Source organism: Lactuca saligna, chromosome 2 (assembly GCF_052625555.1).
Source record: "Lactuca saligna cultivar CGN05327 chromosome 2, ASM5262555v1, whole genome shotgun sequence".
Lineage (NCBI taxonomy): Eukaryota > Viridiplantae > Streptophyta > Magnoliopsida > Asterales > Asteraceae > Lactuca > Lactuca saligna.
In genome coordinates, this window is record NC_136418.1 from 70,889,532 (window position 1) to 70,914,022 (window position 24,491).

The following is a 24,491-nucleotide window of genomic DNA, read 5'->3' on the forward strand; positions in this document are numbered from 1 at the left end:
TAATGATAAAATAACAAGGAAACACATTCAAATATTAGAACTTATGATTATACACTTTGCTCAACATAATACAAAGTGTTATGATATTTACATGCTGTTGGCTAACTTTAGCCATTCTGCCCTGTTTTGGAAAAATCATAGAAAACTCATACGAAGTCGAAAACTAGATCCGTAAATTCTGAGAGTTCACAAAATGTGTCTAGTTTACTCATAATTTTTATCACGGTTTTTAATGACCTTCAACTTGTGTGAAAAAGTCCATAATCACAGACTGGTCCGGATTGTTGTTTGAAATGATAGGCAGTTTTGTAAAAATCACCATAAATTGTAGAAAAATCGTATGGAGATGCGCAAGTATTAATTTTAAAGCTACAAACATGAACTATTTGCACCTTGTACAGTTTTGAAAACAAAAATGTTTATGATGCCCAAAAGAGTCCGTGAATGGAGTTGAACTTTTCTGATGAAGGCTGTTAGAAAAATTTAGTTATGTTCTTGGTGTTTTAACTTGTATTCCCCCCCCCCTAAAAACTTGAGAAAACATGAAAATGTAGGGGTATGAACTCACCTTAAGTGATTTCAGTAGATGATTGTTGAAGAATGGAAGTGTTTAATTCAACAACACTTGGAGATGCCTTGAAGGTTTTCGAGAATCTAACATTATGGTTATGGAGTTTGTGTAAGCAATCAAAGATTTGAGTAGAAGGAAGTGAAATAATAATAGGGAGGATGAATTTTTACTTACTAAGAGTGGAAGAACACTTGAAATCAGCCTTGAATCTCGAAAATTTGTGTAGAGAAAGTTTGAGAGAAAAGTGGTGTTTGTTACTTAGTGGAATGAGAGAAATGAGAGAAAATGAGGAGTGTGGTTGTTTGTTCCAGCTCAAAAAAAAACGTGGGAGTGAGTGAAATTTGAGTGTAAAGGGACATTGAAGTAACATAGGTAAGGTGGGGAGGTATGGCTGGTCATAGAGTGGGTGTGGGGTGGTTGCTTGTGTCATAAGTTAAGGCAAAGTCAACACTCCACCTTAAATAAATCCCCCATTAGATCTTTATTATTTAGATAATAATTTTCATAAAAATATGTTTAAATTATGAATATTTAGAGTTTATTATGTTAAAATATAATTTCTGGAGAAAATCCCGCTTTAAAATCACGAAAAACGGACTTAAAATGTTAAAAATATCAAAAATGGGCTAAAAGTGACAAATTCCCGAAGTCTGGCCGAGGTTCGGCCTTCTGACGCTGAAACCGAGAGGAGGGAGGGTAGAAACCGAGAGGGGAGAAGAGAGAGGGAAGGAACCGAGAGGGGGGAGGAGAGAACAGAGGGCACGAAGAGACAGAGGGGCGGAGTAGAGACCGAGAGTAGGGAAGAGATAGAGAGGCGGGTAGAGACAGAGCGAGAAGAAGGGAGCAGATGAGGCGACAGAGAACCGAGGCTCGGTCCTCGCGTGCATTTCGCCAACAGAGGCTCGGTCCTCGCATGCCACAGCCAATAGAGGCTCGGTCCTCGCATTCTTTAGCCAACAAAGGCTCGGTCCTCGCATGCCACAGCCAACAGAGGCTCGGTCCTCGCCTAAGAAGCCTCTCTTCTTGGTTTCGGTTCCTAAAGCCTATTTTTCTCGTTTTCGCCCCGTTTTAAGCCGTTTTTGACCCGGTTAAGGGCCGGAATGACCCGAATGATTCTAAAAAGTTACGGGTGCTATTTGAGGGAGATTTGGGATAGATTTATCATACTTGGAGAGATTTGGGAGAGATTTGACATTCTTGGAGAGATTTCTCATACAAAGAGATATTTGAGAGAGATTTCACATACTTGGAGAGATTTGGGAGAGGTTTGACATTCTTGGAGAGATTTCTCATATATAGAGATATTTGAGAGAGATTTCAAGTGTGGCATTTGTGAGTGTTTGGCTCAGCACTGCAAGTCTCTTGAGCCCCGTTAAGTCATGGTTAAGGATCCCACACACTCCCAATGAGTATGCAACATGGTTTTTATCAGTTTAGTTCATTGATTAGCACTAGGGCTTAGGAATTTTTTAACACGAGACTTTTCTCAAGTGATGTTTTCCCATTAATATAGCAAGTTATACAGTACGAACATAACACAAACCCTAATACACAAGGTTTAATCGAGTTGACCGGCCTGACCTGATGACTTGACTTGACTCAAGATTGATGATTGTCACATCATCCCCCCGTTAGAGGGAATTTCATCCCGAAATTTAAATTCGGCTGGGAACTTCACAGGTTTGGGAAAAGATGTGGATACTTTTGCTTCATTTGATCTTCACGTTCCCAGGTAAACTCAGGCCCTCGTTTCGCGTTCCAACGAACCTTCACTGTGGGAATGCAACTTTGTTTTGTTCTCTTGATCTCTCGATCCATGATCTCGACGGGTTCCTCCACAAAGTGGAGATTTTCATTAACTTCGATTTCTTCGAGTGGTATTACGAGTGTCTCGTCAGACAGACACTTCTTTAAGTTGGATACATGGAAGGTAGGGTGTACATTACTAAGTTCTTGTGGTAGTCGGAGTTTGTACGCCACAGGACCAATCCTAGCAAGGATTTCGAACGGACCGATGTACTTTGGGTTTAGTTTCCCTCGTTTACCAAAATGTGTCATCCCCTTCCAGGGGGAAACTTTTAGTAGTACCCGGTCTCCGACCTGGAATTCTAAAGGTTTGTGTCGCTTATCCGCGTAACTCTTTTGTCGATCACGAGACACTTTTAGTCTTTCCCGAATTTGAATGATCTTTTTTGTGGTTTCCCTTATGATTTTAGGCCCAGTAAGGGTGCTATCAGGGACTTGCCCTCTGGCTAGCTGAGTATCTCCAACTTCGGTCCAACACAGTGGTGATCTACACTTGCGACCGTAGAGAGCTTCGAATGGAGTGACTCCAATGCTAGTGTGATAGCTGTTATTATAAGAGAATTCGATAAGCGGTAGATGGTTCTCTCGCTTTGTCCGTCAGTTTGTGGATGGTAGGCCGTACTCATTTCTAGCCTGGTTCCCAGAGACTTCTGTAGGGACTGCCAGAAACGCGAGGTGAATCTACTATCTCAATCAAAGATAATGGATGTTGGTACACCATGTAGTCGCACGATCTCTTTAATGTATGACCTGGTTAACTTCTCCATCTTGTCTGTTTCCTTTATTGGCAGGAAGTGCGCGGACTTGGTCAATCTGTCCACAACCACCCATATGGTATCCATCCCACCTGATGTCTTAGGCAGTTTGGTTATGAAGTCCATGGTTATTCGCTCCCACTTCCACTCGGGTATATCCGGTTGTTGAAGTAGTCCTGATGGCTTCTGATATTCCACCTTGACCTTGGCGCAAGTGAGGCACTTGCTCACATAAGTAGCAATTTCAGCCTTCATGTTTGGCCACCAGTATAACCTTTTGAGGTCGAGATACATCTTATCTGACCCAGGGTGAATGGAGTATCGAGTCTTGTGGGCCTCATTCATTACAACGTCTCGGTACCCACCGAACTTCGGTGTCCAGATTCGATTCATGAGATAACGAGTTCCATCCCCTTTGACTTCCAAGTTCTTATCCATCCCCCTTAGTGCTTCGCTTGCCACGTTTTCTGGTTTCAAGGCTTCTAATTGGGCATCCTTGATCTGGGTGGCCAGTTGGGAGTGGATGGTCATGGCTAGGGATTTTAGTCGGCGACCCGTGTATTCTTTACTGCTTAAGGCATCGGCTACTACATTGGCCTTGCCCGGGTGGTAGCGAATTTCACATTCATAGTCATTCAGTAATTCCACCCATCTTCTTTGGCGCATGTTAAGTTCTTTCTGATTGAGAATGTGCTGAAGACTTTTGTGATCAGTGAAGATGGTGCACTTGGTGCCATAGAGGTAGTGCCTCCAGATCTTCAGGGCGAACACCACCGCTCCCAGTTCAAGGTCGTGGGTTGTATAATTAACTTCATGTGTCTTTAGTTGCCTTGATGCATAAGCGATGACTTTTCCCCTTTGCATGAGCACACAATCGAGGCCTTGATTCGAAGCATCGCAATACACCACAAAATCATCGGTTCCTTCTGGAAGAGATAAGACTAGTGTGCTGCATAGGGCTTGCTTTAGTGTCTGGAAGGCGGCTTCTTGTTTATCTTCCCATTCGAACACTACACCTTTCTGAGTCAAGGTGGTAAGAGGCTTAGCGATCTTGGAGAAGTTTTGTATGAATCTTCGATAGTAGCCTGCGAGTCCCAAAAACTGTCGGATTTCTGTTGGCATTGTAGGTGTTGACCAATCTTCGATTGCTTTGATCTTTGAGGGGTCTACATGTATTCCTTCCTTGCTTACTACGTGGCCAAGGAATCCTACTTCACGGAGCCAAAATTCACACTTTGAGAATTTGGCGTAAAGCTTCTCGGTTCTTAAAATCTCCAGAACTAGTCGTAGGTGTTGTCTGTGCTCTTCTTCGCTCCTCGAATAGACCAAGATATCGTCGATGAATACGATGACGAATTTATCCAAGAAGGGTCGACACACTCGATTCATCAAATCCATGAACACCGCAGGCGCGTTAGTTAACCCGAATGGCATCACTACAAACTCATAGTGCCCATAACGAGTTCTGAATGCCGTCTTGGGGATATCCTCTTCCTGAACTCGTAGTTGATGATAGCCCGAACTCAGGTCGATTTTTGAAAAGTAGCTGGCTCCTTGGAGCTGGTCGAAGAGGTCATCGATTCGGGGTAGGGGATAACGGTTCTTGATAGTGAGTTTGTTTAGTTCTCGATAGTCTATGCACATGCGAAAAGACCCATCCTTCTTCTTTACAAATAAGACTGGTGCTCCCCAGGGCGAGAAGCTTGGCCTGATGAACCCTTTGCTCAATAGTTCATTCAACTGGCTGGATAGTTCTTGCATTTCTGCCGGTGCTAAGCGATATGGAGCCCTGGCGACGGAGGTAGCTCCTGGGATTAAGTCGATCCGAAATTCGACTTGTCGTGCGAGTGGTACACCTGGCAGATCGTCTGGGAAAACATCAGGGAAGTTGCATACTTCTGGAATTTCTTTGATGTCCTTCACCTCCTGTTTCTTGTCTACGATGTGGGCTAAGAAAGCATGGTATTGCTTTCGGAGGTACTTTTGGGTTTTAACACAAGAGATGATTTGTAGGTTCGCACTAGGTTTATTGCCATAAACGGTGAGAACGTTGCCATTCGGCAGATTGAGGCGGACGGCCCTTTCGTAACATAGAATGTCGGCACGATGAAGGCTTAACCAATCCATACCAATGATTATATCGAAGCTTTTTATGGTGACCGACATAAGGTCAATTTTGAACAAATGGTTGTCTAGAGTGAGATTACACCCTATGTAAATATCATTAGCGCGCTCAACCTTTCCATTTGCCATTTCTACGATGTAAGAATCTTCTAGTGGTTGAGAATTTTGCTTAAGTATATGTTTGAATTGGTGACTTATGAAACTTCTTTCTGCCCCACTGTCGAAAAGTACGCATGCATAAGCGTTATTGAGGAGGAACGTACCAGTAACCACAGAGGGATCCTTGACTGCTTCTCCCTGCCCTAAAGTTAGGACTCTCCCTACACCCCCAGCATTAGGGGCTCGTGCCTTGGGGCAGTTCCTCCTGAAGTGTCCCGTTTCACCACATCAATAGCAGGTTTGGCTTGCTCCGGTGTTGGCGGTCGTAGCGACTTGTGCGGCGGGTTGGGTAGTCGCTCTACAGAATCGTGCGGTGTGCCCCTTTTTGTTACAGTTATTGCAGTGTAACTCTCGACAAGCAACGTTATGGTGGTAGTTACACTTGTTGCACTTTGGAAGAGTTCCTGTATACTGTTTTGGTGGCGCTGGAGCGGCAGCAGTAGTGGCGGCACGAATAGCAACAATCTGTTGCTTTTTGGCGGGGTCCTGAATTGGCTGTTTCTTTGTATTGCCCCAGAACTTCCTCTTGTTGTTCCTTCTTTTTGTTTGGCTGGTGGTGGTTATCACGGTACCACGGCTAGCCCTGTGATCTATGAGTTGTTGTGCCAATTCCTTGGCACTCTCAAAGGTAGTGGGTTTCGAGGCCAATACACTATCTTGAATCTGGGATGACAGCCCCCAGAGATATCGTTCCACCTTCTTCTCTTCTGGAGTGACCATTGTTGGACAGAGGAGTGTTAGGTCGTTGAAACGGGCAGTATAAGTTTCAAGATCAGTGCCTGTCATTCTGAGGTTCCAAAGTTCTTCTTCAAGTTTTTGTATTTCGCCCCTCGGGCAGTATTCCTTTAACATTAGGGCTTTCAAATCCTCCCAGCTGATTGCGTTAGCTACTGCAGGAGTAAGTGATTTAACTCGGCCATTCCACCAAGTAAGTGCTTTTCCAGTGAAAGTGAATGCCGCATACTTGACCTTGCTCGCTTCGGGACAAGCGCAGATTTCAAAAACTACCTCGGTCCTTTCGAACCATTGCACCAGTGTGATAACGCCCCCGCTTCCATTGAAAGGGTCGGGTTTGCCATTCGTGAAGTCTTTGTAAGAGCACTCCCTCGTACGCCCCGTGCTGTCCCCATTAATGGAATTGGTAGCTCCGGATCCAGAACCGCCAGAACCATTGGTTCCCATTTGCGACATTGCTGCCGCCACGACTGCCGTTACTGCAGCCTGGAACATTGCAGGATCAAACTGCGGAGGTGGTGGTGGAGGCAGCACTGTGTTGTTGGAAGGCCTTGGTCTTTTCCTTGGTGGCATGGTTCTGTCATAAAAAAAAATGACTAGTCGGTAAGACTTCAATAGTGATAACGAGTTGAGTGTTACTGGTTTCATCCCTCTTGTATTTTATCATAAATTTATTATTCGTAAACTGTTTGTGTGATCAGGTTATGATGTATAGTGCCAAACATTCAATAAATAAAACACATGCCAAATTTCATTGATAACTTTTAGTACATAACGTTTAGAGGGAAAAGTTTGACCTCATAAGGGTCTACATTACATCGTTACAAAAGGTAGTTTTGGCATTACAAAAGCCCTTTGAATAGTGTAATCACATAGTCGCAGGGTCGACCTACATACAAAGAGTAGCACCAACGCGTACTCATAAAATTTTACTGCTAAGACGTGGGAATAGTAACGAGTTCTAATCACTGCGACCCTTCTTTGACGGAGGTTGCAATGATGTCGATGCGCCCTGTAGTTCCGCCAATCTGCGTTCGGCTGCAACCATTCTCTCTTCGAGTGCCATGTATCTTTCCCGATACTCTCTTGTTTCTGCTTGAGCTGCGAGAAGGTCTTGAATGAGTTGGTCTCTGTGGTGGGAGTCTCGTTCCAGGTCTCTGGTGTGATCAGTAGTAGACTGTACGATGGCACTTAACTCCCGGACCTGATCGGTCGTCATCCTACCACGATCATCCATACTTGCTATTCGTTGTATCGTGACGGGGAGAGCTCTGTCAGCCGGTCCACCATGAGTGAGATCATAGTAACCTCATTGGTAGCCATATGGTGACCGCTGGCGTTGTTGTCGGCTCCATCTTTCGATCATTGTTACCCAAGGGGGTTCAGGTCCGTTGTATCCAAAACGGTGCACGGGTACCCTTGCGATGTAGGGAGGGTTGAATACTTCTGGTGGTTCCTCCGCTTCGTTCCCAAACATGACTATCTCATCACCTTCCTCTTCTTCCTCTTCGTCTTCCTCTTTTTCTTGGTCGTCTTCCTCTTCTTCTTCTTGTTCATCTTCCTCCTCGGGCTCCTCCTCGGGATCCTCTTCGGGATCCTCTTCGGGATCCTCCTCGAGCTCATCATCGATCCATCTCGCATTTCCCTGATTGGGAAAATAGGGGTCCCCGGGTATATGAAATCCTGCCATGTCGTCTGCACGAGAAACGGGGTTAATAATCTGGCGCTATAGAAACGTACAAATACTCCTATAGTATTTTTAAATGTTTATATTTGGTTCTTAGCGTGTTCTTTATGGAGTGTAATTAGGTTATCAGATTTGTCGCTCATTACGACTATTCCTTAGTGTGCGTAATTTACTTCTTGGACGGATATAGTTGATCAGGCTATATCCCTCCCAGAACTGATTACACATGCTAAGGCGTATTAATAATGTTCGACTCCTCCTCTTTCAATTTATGTTCTCCTAAGTTATGACACCATGCTGGTATAGAATGCATGTAAGTATACTTTAAAACAAGAAATTATTTGTTTTCTAAAAGTACAACTCGTTAAAGCATTTTAAGAATCAGAGACTTTTAGTCCCAAATGTGTTTATAGTTTGTATATCTTATGTGGATTGACATACTTAATTCACTATAAACCATGCTCTGATACCAATCTGTCACACCCCCAAACCAAAGATGGCGGAAACGTCTGGGGGTGGAGGACTTCATGTATAGTATCATAACCACAATTTCAATAGTAATTTAAGCAAACACAACCAACATATATATAATTGAAAAAGTTACATCACTTGTATGAATTACATGTTTCAAAATCAATTACAATATGTTGTCAAAATATGAAAAGTTTGACGCCTTAACGTCCCATCCTCAAAAGCACTTGATTACCTGTTTAGTGTTTTCCTGAGAATACAAGTTGTTTGAAAAGTGTCAACACAAAGGTTGGTGAGTTCATAAGCTTTTATTAATAATCTTAGTAGAAGTCTTTCACATGTAAATGTCACGCTTGTTTCAGAAAAATCCGATATTTTCCTTGAAATCCGTAAAATGTTGCCTTATAACCAAAGACCAAAATGTATAAGAAATCATCATTACTTAGTAGAAATGTCGTGAGTTTAAAATGATATGGAAAGTAAATTTTTAATCAACCTAAAATCTACTTCGGTTTTATGAAATCCCGTAAACTTTATGAATTGTTAACTCCCTAGGTGAGTCGCTATAATCATACTGTGACTATGTGAACCTGCCACAACGTTTCTCAGGCATCGCGAAAATGAAATGACATTTGTCACCCGTAGACCTGCAGGTCCCACTGTAGCTAGCAGCAAGGTGTGGGGTGTCAAACCCAATATAGATCTATATACAAGTATCACGTTCTCCCTCAAGGAGATTCTAATTATAACTACCAGGAATTATATCCCGCACTCGGACGTACGGGGAGAGAGAGCATAGGTTAACAAGTTTACGTGAAATGTGTGTGAATATAAATCTTTCTTGTATGAATGTGCCCTTTTTGTACGAGTGTGTTGAGTGATGTATCATAAACTATACCTATTATAGTTTATCTAAAATGTATGTAATATGTATGAATTCTTTTATGGAAATGTATTAGTGTTGTGAATTTATCAAACTATACTTTTTATAGTTAAATAATACGTGTTCCAAAATGAATGAATAATATTTAGTATGAATGACTTAGTTTCAGTTCATAATGATAAAATAACAAGGAAACACATTCAAATATTAGAACTTATGATTATACACTTTGCTCAACATAATACAAAGTGTTATGATATTTACATGTTGTTGGCTAACTTTAGCCATTCTGCCCTGTTTTGGAAAAATCATAGAAAACTCATACGAAGTCGAAAACTAGATCCGTAAATTCTGAGAGTTCAAAAAATGTGTCTAGTTTACTCATAATTTTTATCACGGTTTTTAATGACCTTCAACTTGTGTGAAAAAGTCCATAATCAAAGACTGGTCCGGATTGTTGTTTGAAATGATAGGCAGTTTTGTAAAAATCACCATAAATTGTAGAAAAATCGTATGGAGATGCACACGTAGTAATTTTAAAGCTACAAACATGAACTATTTGCACCTTGTACAGTTTTGAAAACAAAAATGTTTAAGATGCCCAAAAGAGTCCGTGAATGGAGTTGAACTTTTCTGATGAAGGCTGTTAGAAAAATTTAGTTATGTTCTTGGTGTTTTAACTTGTATTCCCCCCCCTGAAAACTTGAGAAAACATGAAAATGTAGGGGTATGAACTCACCTTAAGTGATTTCAGTAGATGATTGTTGAAGAATGGAAGTGTTTAATTCAACAACACTTGGAGATGCCTTGAAGGTTTTCGAGAATCTAACATTATGGTTATGGAGTTTGTGTAAGCAATCAAAGATTTGAGTAGAAGGAAGTGAAATAATAATAGGGAGGATGAATTTTTAATTACTAAGAGTGGAACAACACTTGAAATCAGCCTTGAATCTCGAAAATTTGTGTAGAAAAAGTTTGAGAGAAAAGTGGTGTTTGTTACTTAGTGGAATGAGAGAAATGAGAGAAAATGAGGAGTGTGGTTGTTTGTTCCAGCTCAAAAAAAAACGTGGGAGTGAGTGAAATTTGAGTGTAAAGGGACATTGAAGTAACATAGGTAAGGTGGGGAGGTATGGCTGGTCATAGAGTGGGTGTGGGGTGGTTGCTTGTGTCATAAGTTAAGGCAAAGTCAACACTCCACCTTAAATAAATCCCCCATTAGATCTTTATTATTTAGATAATAATTTTCATAAAAATATGTTTAAATTATGAATATTTAGAGTTTATTATGTTAAAATATAATTTCTGGAGAAAATCCCGTTTTAAAATCACGAAAAACGGGCTTAAAATGTTAAAAATATCAAAAATGAGCTAAAAGTGACAAATTCCCGAAGTCTGGCCGAGGTTCGGCCTTCTGATGCTGAAACCGAGAGGAGGGAGGGTAGAAACCGAGAGGGGAGAAGAGAGAGGGAAGGAACCGAGAGGGGGTAGGAGAGAACAGAGGGCGCGAAGTGACAGAGGGGCGGAGTAGAGACCGAGAGTAGGGAAGAGACAGAGAGGCGGGTAGAGACAGAGTGAGAAGAAGGGAGCAGATGAGGCGACAGAGAACCGAGGCTCGGTCCTCGCGTGCATTTAGCCAACAGAGGCTCGGTCCTCGCATTCTTTAGCCAACAGAGGCTCGGTCCTCGCATTCTTTAGCCAACAAAGGCTCGGTCCTCGCATGCCACAGCCAACAGAGGCTCGGTCCTCGCCTAAGAAGCCTCTCTTCTTGGTTTCGGTTCCTAAAGCCTATTTTTCTCGTTTTCGCCCCGTTTTAAGCCGTTTTTGACCCGGTTAAGGGCCAGAATGACCCGAATGATTCTAAAAAGTTACGGGAGCTATTTGAGGGAGATTTGGGAGAGATTTCTCATACTTGGAGAGATTTGGGAGAGATTTGACATTCTTGGAGAGATTTCTCATACAAAGAGATATTTGAGAGAGATTTCACATACTTGGAGAGATTTGGGAGAGGTTTGACATTCTTGGAGAGATTTCTCATACAGAGAGATATTTGAGAGAGATTTCAAGTGTGGCATTTGTGAGTGTTTGGCTCCGCACTGCAAGTCTCTTGAGCCCCGTTAAGTCATGGTTAAGGATCCCACACACTCCCAATGAGTATGCAACATGGTTTTTATCAGTTTAGTTCATTGATTAGCACTAGGGCTTAGGAAATTTTTAACACGAGACTTTTCTCAAGTGATGTTTTCCCATTAATATAGCAAGTTATACAGTACGAACATAACACAAACCCTAATACACAAGGTTTAATCGAGTTGACCGGCTTGACCTGATGACTTGACTTGACTCAAGATTGACGATTGTCACAAATGATATTGAGTTAACTTCTAATAGTTCTAAGAAGTTGGGTTTGACCGACACAATGTTTTGAGCTTGAAGGTAAAGTTTGATTAGATGTACCAATGAATTGAACGAATTGCGCATGATTAACAACAAGAAAAAGGGGTATACCCTTATATATATATATTAAACATATAGTTGTGTTACAGCGGGGTCTAGACAAAAGTTCTTGACCTTTCTAAAGGCCTCCGATTACAGAACAATTTAAAGAAAATAATACTTTTATCCGAAGTCCTAATTTATAACAAAATTTGAGAGTCGGGCAAGTACTACTTGCGGCGCGCTTTGCGTTTGGAGCTCGACTCCGTGTCGGACTGCTTCGACTCCATGAGGCGTCTATCAAACGTAGCTTGTTGTTCTCTCAATTCTGCGAAGGTCGCATTTGCTTGTGCTTGAAATGCTTCAGCGCGAATGTGGATGTCGTTCTGCAACATCTCTAGGCGGTTGATATCGGCCGTGTGGATTTGTACTTCCACATTGACCTCTCGGATTCGGTTGGCTTGCACTCCGGATTGATAGCACTGGTTGGCGAGTTTGCCAACCATGACCGGAAGTGCTCGGTCGGCTGATCCCCCGCCTCTCACATCATAGAAGTCTCGGCACATTCTGTAGGGAGGGCGTAAGCTTTGTTGTTGGCTCCAATGAGTGGGTCCTTGGAAGTTCCTCACGTGGACGGGAGGTTGTGGGATTAGTGGATTTATAATTTCTGGCTCCGAATCCGTACCAGAGTCATCCCCTCCCTCCAACTCTATAGGCTCTTCGTCTTCTTCAGGATCTTCTTCGATCCATCCTCCATTACCTTGGTTGGGATAGTAGGGGTCATTGGGGTGATGGAATCCCGCCATTTAGACTGTACGAGAATAGAGTTAAAAATTTACTATAAACTAGAGCACATGAAACTTACCCTTAAGTTTAATGGTTGACGGCACTCGAATACTCCCTTAGTATTCTTTAACGATATGCTTTTGGTATGTTTTAAATTTGTTGTCCATTGCAGACACTCCATACGTTAGTCAGCTCTTGGACAAATATAGTTGATCAGGCTATATTCTTCCCAGTTCCAATTACATGTCCCAAGGCGTACCTGTACTGCACAACTTAGTTATAATACTTCTAAAGTTATTTACTATGAAACTGTTATTAGTATAAAATGAGTGCATGCTTACCTTAAAACTAATTAAATTTAATTTCAAAAGTATGAATTTTCTCAGAGTGTTTTTGCCCAGTTGAGTTTATAGTTGTATATCAAAAAGGAATGGTTTTGATATACTTAATTCCCTATAAACAAAGCTCTGATACCAATCTGTCACACCCCCAAACCAGAACGGTGGAAACGTTCGGGGGCGGAGGACGTCATATTCGATATCATAACAGTTCATATAAAGGAAAGTACACACCACCATATATATATTAAAGTTTCCAAGATGTTTACATAATTATATTCATTACATGTTCAAAAGTTAAATACATAAACATCATTCAAAAGAAGTAATTAACGCCAGTGCGTTAATCCCAAAAGTTGATTCCCAAACCTGCTTAGCGGTTCCCTGAGAATACAAGTTAATTCAAAGAAAAAGTGTCAACAATTAAGTTGGTGAGTTCATAAGTAGTGTTTTGAGAAAATGTACGCCATTCGAAAGTTCGTGTATGTTTTCCAGAAAACGCAGTATTTCAAATGTAAAGAGTGGTGATTTGTTGTGTTGAAAGTGAATATATTAGATCCAGAAAATCCCATATTTTCCCTAATGGTTGAGATACGAATTGTTGTGTTTTCCAAGAAAAACCCTTATTTTCTTATAAAAGTATGAAATGCATATGAATGTTCGTGTTATAAGTTGTAAATAATTGCACCAGGAAAATCCCTTATTTTCCTATTGGTTGTTTGGTTTGTATATAGGAAAAATCCTTATTTTCCTAACATAACTGGCAGTCTCTAAGACCGAAAATCTTAAGAAACCGACGTTCTTAAAAGTTGTGTCATAGTTTTATATAATAAAGCTATACGAAGATCGCATTTGTTAGATGAAGAATAGTTTTAATAGCCACTCGTTCATAAAAGCATAATACCATAATAATTGTATATCCGATGAGTTTTATAACCATACTAAACATAATATGCCTGTAACGATGTTCTTCAGGCGTCGCAACGTTATGACAACTGTCACCCCAAAGGACGGACTGTAGCTAACAGTCAGGGCGCGGGATCATGACTTCCCGTATAGATCTATACACATTTGACACGTTCTCCGAACGGGAGACTCTGGTTATAGACAGGACTTGCAGCATTACTTTCTAATAACGAAAAGTAACGTTTGAAGATATACACGTCTCATGGATTCTCAACTAAGCCTGTATTAAAGTGATAGTTTTTGTATGCAAAGTTTATCCTTTTTCACAATGTTTGACGAAACATGAATCATAAGTTTTTAGAATGTATAAAATGACTTAACAATGAAAGGTACTTTGAAATCATTATATACTTTGCATAAGTCTAATGCACACAAAGTATGACAGGAGTTTTCCATAATAGTAATGAGTTCCAAGTGATTTATTCGGTAAAACAAGTGAAGTGAAACTTTATAAAATACACGATAATAACCGTATGTTTACTTGTATTACCCCCCTAAAAGAGTATAAAATCATTTAAAATATATTTAAAGTGTGTTTGAAAGGGGTATGAACTCACTTGAAAGTTTGAAGATAGCAAGATGGAAAACCGGGCAGAGTTTCGTCTCGGGAAATGGATTTTCCTCGGGATTCCTCGGGAGTAAAATCGACCTTCGGGACTTGCACAAAATGACCAGGGCTTCGGGGTAGTGCGAGCATGGAAAACGAGGTAAAACGCAAGAAAAATGAGAGAGAATGAGCCATTTTCCCGGGAACCCTCGCATCCCTTTTTATAGGGGGCTGAGAAGCATACGTACGCGGGGCGTACTCCCGTACGCGGCACGTACGGGACGTCACTGCTGACCGCATCCTCGGCTGCAGCGCTTCGGACGGGACGGGGAGGGGGTAGCTCGCATAGGGGCGACGTGGACGATCCGAGGCCGTGGCCTCGAGTACGCGGGGCGTACGAGGGTACACGGCGCGTACCACGGCCCTAGGCTGACTCCCCTTCGGATAATACCAACTTTTTAATATAAATTATATATAAATTATATATAAATTATTTATCAAACTTCAAAAATTCATATCTCCTTCATACGAACTCCGTTTTTGACGTTCTTTATATCCCCGCGAAGGTGAGACTACGATCTACAACTTTCATTTAGATTCCGTTGGCAAATTCCGAAATTATTTTTATTATTTATTTGTTAAAATGACGTGATTAAGGAATTTCTTTAAAAATTCATAACTTATTCATACGATGTCCGATTTGAGCGTTCTTTTTATGCATGTTTGTAGTTTACCGATATCTATGACTTTCATTTAGACACCTAAGGTCAGAAAGTGTTTTATTGAAACTTTACGTTTTTACGCAACTTCGTATTGCCGGTTTTTGTCGGATAAGTTAGAATGTTCATAATTTCTTCGTTATAACTCATATTTTTGTGTTATTTATATGTATGGAAACCTTAAGACGATACCTACCACATAGTGTACTCCAAATAGAGTTTTTGAATACTTCATTTTTCGATGATATTCTAATTCCTTTCTCAAAGAGGTTACAGGACTCGATTTTTACTGACTTGAAATAACGGGTTGTTACACTCTACTCTCTTCAGGGCATTCATATATCTCGAAGACTGACTCGATCCAGTGCTTTAGAGTTATCAATCCACCAGTTCTTTTGAATGTTCGGGGTTTTGCATTAGAGAAATCTTTGTAAGTGTAGATTTTTGTAGACCCTTGATTCATTCCATGGTTGGAGCTTCTCGTTCCTTGACCATTTCCGCCTCCATTGTTTCCATTGTGGATGTGAGCCAATGTTGCAATAACTGCAGTCGATACTACTGGCTGGAATGCAACAGAGTTTACCTCCAACAAAGGCGGCGGTGGTGGTTGTGTGTTGTTGTTTTTGCATACGTACCTTCAAGGCATCTGCTGTCATGGAGCAGAGGTGGCGGTGGTGGTCGCGTGTTGTTGTTTTTTCGTACGTACCTTCGAGGCATCTGCCTGGAATGCAACAGTGTTTACCCCGACAAATGCGGCGGTGGTAGTTGCGTGTTGTTGTTTTTGCGTACATACCTTCGAGGCATCTGCTGTCATGGAGCAGAAGGATGATGAGTATATAATAGTTTTTGGTTCTGAATTCCTTTATTATCTAGCGGTGGCGGTGGTTCGGTTGTACTTATAAATGAAATCATATAATATCAAGAAATAGTGGAAATAGAACTCATAACAGATAACAACATCACAATAAAATACAGATTGTTTCATTAAGGATAAACTTCGTAATACAATACATGAAAATTTGCCTTTAAAAAGGCGTGTCATACATAGAGTGAATGAAATCTACCAGCATAATGACTCTATGAGTAGTGTAGTCACTTAATTATAAAGTCGGTTCTACATACAATAGTGCATGAAAAGAGAGAGAGAGTCTTATCGATAAGGGCAGTGGTACTTAGATGCCGAAATGACGCACCAGAAGTTCATACAAATCACTCATCTCCCGAGTGATCTCAGCTTCCCTTTGTTCAGCTCGATCTGCCCTAGATTCGACGGCAAAGAGTTGTTGCCTGAGAGTGGCCACCTCCTCCTGTAAGGAGTGTAGTCGGTCAGTGGAGTCTTCCTATGCTATGTGCCAATTTGGTATTAATTCTGAAGGGTAGGGTTCGCTAGGAATTTCTCCAATGCCCTCTTTCTCATCTATCTCCTCATTAGATCTCTCAACCTCATAGTTTATTTCCTAATATTCTTTGGGTCCTATCCCTGGGTCTCCCCTTGAACCACTTATGTGATAGGTTTAATACAAACAATCCTATGTGTGCATGCAACCCTAGTTGGATCTATGTTTTCACTATAAGACATACAACTTTATGAACACAAAATAAACCCTGGCATGCTTCTATAATTTTCGAAAATTACATAGAAATGTAGTAGACATACCTTTGTTGTTATATAGCAATAACAACTAGTTTCCTTGATCTCTTGAACTCTCTTGAACTCTTGAAAGCAAGCACCACAATTGTAGTGCCTCTAATGGCTCACAAACACCTTGAAGCAAGAAGGCAACTAAGAGAGAGAAGGGAATGATGCTAATTTCGGCCCTAGGGTTTCCTTGGAATCAAGTGGCCTCAAATTGAAGCATAGGGCATGTATTTATACTATAGGGTGCTAGGGTTTTAGTCTAAACCCTAATGGATAGCTTAGCCACCAAGCAGCCCAAGAAACCTTATGGAATGAGGCCTTGGACGAAAATATGATGATCCTTCATCATAATTTCGTTCCCCCTTAGTCCATTAGGTTTCCTAGCCCAAAACTCAACTATCACACATTTGACAGTTTATACCCCTTTATTTAATTAATCTCTTTTAGTCACCAAATTAATTCCTAATTAATTTATGACTAATACTAATTAAATAAATATGATTTCTCCTTTAATATATTATTCTTATAATATATTAATAAATCATAATATCTCCTCTCTCATATCAAATTACCTTGTCAAGTTGGTTTGGTGAAGGCAACCCAAAAGGACCATGCACACTCGGGTCAAGTATATACCAAATATGGTTACTGACTTAGACATTAATCCAACAGTCTCCCACTTGGATAAGTCTAGTAACTATATCTCACGTATTACTTCCGTACCCGATAGCAATCGTAGCTTTCAATAGCCGCTATCAACTCTGACCAATAACCTGTCCTTTAGATAAGGGATCGTATAATCCTCTGTTCTAGATATCATGCTAACAATACTTATCGTATAGCATTTTGTTTCTTGATCTCTGATTCGTTCGACATAGAACTCAGTTGAACACATCAACTTCATCTTGACCGGGCCCGACACATAAGTCAAAACAAATCATCAAGTGGCCAAGATATCGCTTTTATTCACAGAATAAAAGGAACAGAAACACGTCGACTAATATGCCTTTATCATTTACTAGTTAAACCATACACAATAATACATTTTATAACATCAAGTTACTCATGCGTTTTCGCATTATCAATGTATAATCAACTAGCAAACAATAACCATATCTCTAGGTTTAAAGATTATATGATATTATAATCTTGCGATCACTTGTGATGACATTCATGAAGTAATACCAGCAAGTGTGGGTCTGTTCCAATGCTCAATACTAATTTCATAAGCACTCATAAACTTTGCAGCAAACCTTTGCTATGTCTAAAACTTTTCAGACAATCTACAAACAAATTTATGACAATCTTTCTTCATATCTACTTCCAACATATGAGCGATTGTGGACTGTTCGAATAATCTCATTATTCAGGAAGTCAAAACATGCAAAAAATCGGAAAAATAGATAAATAATCAACACAAGATAGAAACTTTCTTATAAATAACACACTTTTATTTAATCATCAATTGTTGAATATGACATTATCTATTACAAGTTTCCTACCTATCTAATCTAAACTAATATCGTCCTTCAGCCCTACGCTCCTAGCGTGCTGAAAATGCTTGACCCTACTCAGTCCCTTCGTAAGGGGATCTGCTGGGTTGTCTTCTGACGATACCCTCTTCACAACGAGGAGTCCCTCTTCTACCCGATGTCTAATAAAATGGTATTTCCTGTCGATATGTCGAGATCTGCCATGATCCCTTGGTTCCTTGGTTAAGGCAACCGCTCCTTCATTATCACAGAAAATTTCCATGGGCTCCTTTATGGATGGCACAACTCCAAGGTCTCCAATGAAGTTCTTCAACCATATAGCCTCCTTTGACGCTTCGCTCGCTGCAATATACTCTGATTCGCACGTTGAATCAGCTACGGTCTCTTGCTTGGAACTTTTCCAAGTCACTGCTCCTCCATTTAGGGTAAAGACCCAGCCCGACTGCGATCGGAAGTTATCCCGATCCGTCTGAAAACTAGCATCACTGTACCCTCGTACCCTTAAGTCATCACTCCCACCGAGGACTAGAAACCATTCGTTGGTCCTCCGAAGGTACTTAAGAATATTCTTAACTGCAATCCAATGTGCTCTACCAGGATTCCCCTGATATCTGCTGACCATGCTTAAAGCGAAGGCCACATCAGGGCGAGTACAAGTCATAGCGTACATGATAGAGCCTACTGCGGAAGCGTAAGGTACTCAGCTCATATCAGCTATCTCTGTCTCTGTACTCGGGCTCTGAGTCTTACTCAGCTTGGTATTGCTTTGGATTGGCAACTCCCCTTTCTTGGAATTTTCCATACTAAAACGCTTTAGCACCTTTTCCAAGTATGTATCCTGACTGAGTCCTATCAGTCTCTTTTCCCTGTTTCTTACTATTCTTATTCCGAGAATATAAGCAGCTTCTCCGAGGTCCTTCATAGCGAAACATTTCCCAAGCCAGGACTTGACCTCCTGCAAGGTTGGGACATCGTTTCCTATGAGTAATATGTCGTCGACATACAATACGAGGAAGCTTATTATACTCCCACTGGCTTTGACATACACACAAGATTCATCTTCGCTTCGCAGAAAGCCAAACTCTTTAACCTTCTCATCAAAACAAAGATTCCATCTGCGAGATGCTTGTTTCAATCCATAAATAGATTTCTCAAGCTTGCATACTCTATTCGGATGCTTCACATCGACAAAACCCTCTGGCTGATTCATGTAGACATCCTCAACCAACTTTCCATTAAGGAAAGCGGTCTTCACGTCCATCTGCCATATTTCATAATCATGAAACGCAGCTATGGCAAGCATCACCCTAATAGACTTTATCTTCACAACTGGTGAGAAGGTCTCATCATAGTCAACTCCGGGAGTTTGAGTAAAACCCTTCACAACCAATCGCGCTTTATAAGTATGCACTTTCCCATCCATGTCCATCTTCTTCTTGAAGATCCACTTGCATCCGACTGTCTTACGACCCGGTACATTATCAACCAAATTCCAAACTTGGTTGTCGTACATGGATTGAATCTCGCTGTCCATAGCCTCTTTCCATTTTGCAGACTCTGGGCTTGCCATGGCTTCCTTATAGCTGCTAGGTTCATCCAAATTTACTAGTGTACTATCACTAATAAATGTATCCCCTTCAGTAGTAATATGAAAACCATAAAACTGGGGTGGAACACTAGCCCTAGAGGAACGTCGAAGAGGTAAGGACACGTCAACAGGTTCAACAGGAGTTTCCTCCTCAAGTTGAGTGCCAGTGTCAGAGGTTCCTTCATCGCTTTGATCTTGAATTTCTTCAAGTTCAATTTGCCTCCCACTGTCTTCTTGGCCTATCAATTCCTTTTCTCGGAAAACTCCTCTTCTAGCAACGAAGACAACATTGTCACTCGGTCTATAGAAAAGGTAGCCAAAAGACTTCTGTGGATAGCCGATGAAATAACACTTCTCACTACGAGGTTCTAGTTTGTCGTGAGTCTCTCGTCTTACGAAAGCCTCACAACCCCAAACCTTGATATGTGCCAACGAGGGAGCCTTCCCTGTCCACATCTCGTGAGGAGTCTTGGAAGCCTTCTTAGTGGGAACTAAGTTAAGTATACGGGCGGCAGTCTCTAAGGCATACCCCCAGAAAGCTATTGGTAACGAAGTCCGACTCATCATAGAACGAACCATGTCCAACAAGGTCCGATTACGTCTCTTAGCTACACCATTCAATTGTGGCGTTCTCGGAGGCGTCAATTGTGAAACTATTCCACATTCTTTTAGATAGTCGTGAAACTCAAGACTTAGGTACTCTCCTCCTCGGTCTGACCGAAGCATCTTGATTTTCCTGCCCAGCTGATTCTCCACTTCACTCTTAAACTCTTTGAACTTTTCAAAGGTATCCGACTTTTGCTTGATCAAGTAGATATATCCATATCTGCTATAATCATATATAAAAGTCACTTAGAAGCGGCAAGCATCCCTTGTGGTGGATCTAAAGGGCCCACACACATCAGTGTGTATGAGATCCAATAAACCCTCACCCCTTTCACAAGTGCCAGTAAAGGGTGACTTGGTCATCTTCCCAAATAAACAAGACTCACATGTGTCATCGTCCCTAAGGTCGAATGACTCCAACACTCCATCCTTTTGGAGTTGGGCTATGCGTTTCTTGTTGACATGGCCAAGGCGACAATGCCACAAGCATGCTTTGTCTAGAATAGTAGACGAATCTATATTCAAAACATTATTTCCAAAATTATCAACAATCATCACCGATTCATAAATCCCATTACAAGGTAATGCATTGAAATAAAGGACACCATTCAAATAAACATTAATAGAACCATTACTATTATCAAAAGAATATCTGAAACCTTGTCTAAATAACCCGTGAAAAGAAATAATGTTTCTTGCCATATTTGGCGAATAACAGCAATTCTCTAAATCTATTCCTAACCCATTACTTAACACTAAAGAATAAACACCGACTTTGGTCACAGGCGACGATCTTCTGTTTCCCATAATCAGGTTCATCTTCCCATGCTCCATCTCCCTACTTCTTTTTAGGCCCTGCAATTCAGAACAAATGTGGTAACCACATCCTGTATCAAGAACCCATGAAGTAGCAAATGATGAGTTATTAGATTTAATAGAATACATACCTGCAAATGTGGGCTTGATCTTCCCATCTCTTATGTCCTGCAGATGTTGTGGGCAGCTTCGCTTCCAGTGGCCCTTTTGGTGGCAATAGAAGCACTCTGCTTCTTTAGGATCGGAAGAGGGTTTAACGGGGCCTGTTTTGGTCCCACTTGATGACGAACCATCACGGGGTTTCCCCTTATGGTGGCTCTTACATGGAGTCTTCCTCTTTTTACCCTTTCCTTGACCTATCGCCATCATAGGAGCGGCCACAGCAGGGGATGGTGCAACGGATTTGTCTTTGAGGTTGCTCTCAGCAGTCCTCAAGAGTCCTTGGAGCTTGCTCAAGGAGACCTCCTCTTTGTTCATATGGTAGGTCATCCTAAACTGATTGTAGCAGGAGGGCAAGGAGTGGAGGATTATGTCGATAGCCAAATCCTCATCAAACTTAACATTAAGTTTGAGAAGACGATCAACATACCTCTGCATTTTCTGCAAATGAGAGGTTAGGGATTCTCCACTCCCCATCTTAGCGGTGATCATGCTAGTAATGATCTCATAGCGCTCTTGCCTCGCACTCTGGTGATACCTTTCCAGCAAATCCTGATGCATTTCATATGGATACATGTCCTCATAGGACTTTTGGAGTTCGGGGTTCATGGTGGCCAGCATGATGCAGTGAACTTTCGTGGCATCACGCTCGTGGGCCTCAAAGGCGGCCAATTCCTCAGGAGTAGCAACATCTGGGATGATCTTCTCAAGCTTTTCATCGAGGACATATTCTTTGTCCTCGTAGCGTGTGATCATGCGGATATACCTCATCCACTCGTTGAAGTTTGAATCATCAAATGTCACTTTCTGACACAAGTTCATCAATGAGAATGACCCAGAAGCGTTGTTGTTGTTTGTAGACATCTGAAAAGGAACAAAGTTTGATTAGAAATGAATCCCTAATTAAACACCCAAATGAGTAATTAGGGCTAGGATCCAACAACATTATTTACAACTTAGAAAGGGATGCTGTACTCTAAAAGTAAATAATTTGAAGGTAAGTGAATGACGATTCACTAATTCTCACCATGAAAAACGAAAAAGAAATTTAGGTTTTAAATGTATTGAAAACTCCTAGATCTTTGAGATTCATTGAACTTTTCAATGGCATGTTTAAATCTCGATATGCATTTCAAATTTGCGACTGGGATGCCGAGGATCGCAAACAAATTTGTGAATAACCATGCGAATCAACGTGGTGCACTCAATGTCTTTATCACCTAATCAATGTGCCGGTGAACCACACACGCTCCATTGATCTATGACAACCATCGAGTCACCCTTCGCTACCAATGTCATCCCCAAATTGATGTTCCGGTTAACCACACGCGCTCCATCAATGTTTGACAAGGGTACGAAGTGTAATTCCATGGATTAGCATCATTTTCACATTTTACCCTAAAGTAACTAAGAGTGGGAATTTGTAAAACAATGTAGTTACTTTAATATTTCCATTATACTTTTAATGAGGAATTAAGTTCCCTATCCTATCCGTTCGACTAACGACCCTCCACCAGTCAAGCAAGCGGTAGATGTGAGTGTACATCCATTAAGCGCCATTTTATAGGCAGCAACCTTATACCCACCTTATAGACCGGCTTCGTGAATGAGGCCTACTAGCGATAAGACTAGCTTATTCTTATACATATATAATAATTAATCTTATAATATCATAATTGTATAAGGGTGTATTTTAAAGCATTTCAAAATACTAGTATCTTAATGTGTATTAAAATTTTCGAAAATTAAGGCTATTTAATTTAAAATTTTAAACACCAAAAATACTTTGATTTAATAATTATCAAAATCAAGCAATTAATTTGAACTATTAAATCTTTAAGGTTTATCATAAATTCAAACTATTAATTTATTTAATCCTTTTATCCCCTAGATTTTTAAATATATGGAAAGGATAATACAAGATCTTCAATTATCTAGTTTAAACAATTAAATTGATAATCACAAAGATAGCAATATCCAAATCCCTAAAATCTTGGGATCTTATCTTGGGGCAAGGGATTTTCGAAATCCCTAGGGTTTTTTAACCCTAATTTCGAAATTTGGAGGCTAGGCAAAAAGGTTTTAAGAACCCTATCAAAAAATCGCCAACTAGGGTTTTGCAACCCTAATTTGCAAAAATCACCAAGCCTTAGGGTTTACTTGCCATAAACCCTAATTTGTCAAATTCATAATATGTATCAAATCCAATTGAAAACAAAAAACCAATGGCTCTGATATCACTGATAGGTTTAATACAAACAATCCTATGTGTGCATGCAATCCTAGTTGGATCTATGTTTTCACTATAAGACATACAACTTTATGAACACAAAATAAACCCTGGCATGCTTCTATAATTTTCGAAAATTACATAGAAGTGTAGTAGACATACCTTTGTTGTTATATAGCAATAACAACTAGTTTCCTTGATCTCTTGAAATCTCTTGAACTCTTGAAAGCAAGCACCACAATTGTAGTGCCTCTAATGGCTCACAAACACCTTGAAGCAAGAAGGCAAATAAGAGAGAGAAGGGAATGATGCTAATTTCGGCCCTAGGGTTTCCTTGGAATCAAGTGGCCTCAAATTGAAGCATAGGGCATGTATTTATACTATAGGGTGCTAGGGTTTTAGTCTAAACCCTAATGGACAGCTTAGCCACCAAGCAGCCCAAGAAACCTTATGGAATGAGGCCTTGGACGAAAATATGATGATCCTTCATCATAATTTCGTTCCCCCTTAGTCCATTAGGTTTCCTAGCCCAAAACTCAACTATCACACATTTGATAGTTTATACCCCTTTATTTAATTAATCTCTTTTAGTCACCAAATTAATTCCTAATTAATTTATGACTAATACTAATTAAATAAATATGATTTCTTCTTTAATATATTATTCTTATAATATATTAATAAATCATAATATCTCCTCTCTCATATCAAATTACCTTGTCAAGTTGCTTTGGTGAAGGCAACCCAAAAGGACCATGCACACTCGGGTCAAGTATATACCAAATATGGTTACTGACTTAGACATTAATCCAACATTATGGTCCTTCATCAATCCCTGGGCCACTAGGGCCTGGTAGTAGAGATCGCTTTGCTGGTACTTCGCCATGGTGCCTGCGCGAGAATGGAGGTGTGAGAAGAGTGTAGAAAGTGTACGTGCGACGGTTATATAATATCCTAAAATACTCCTATAGTATTTTATT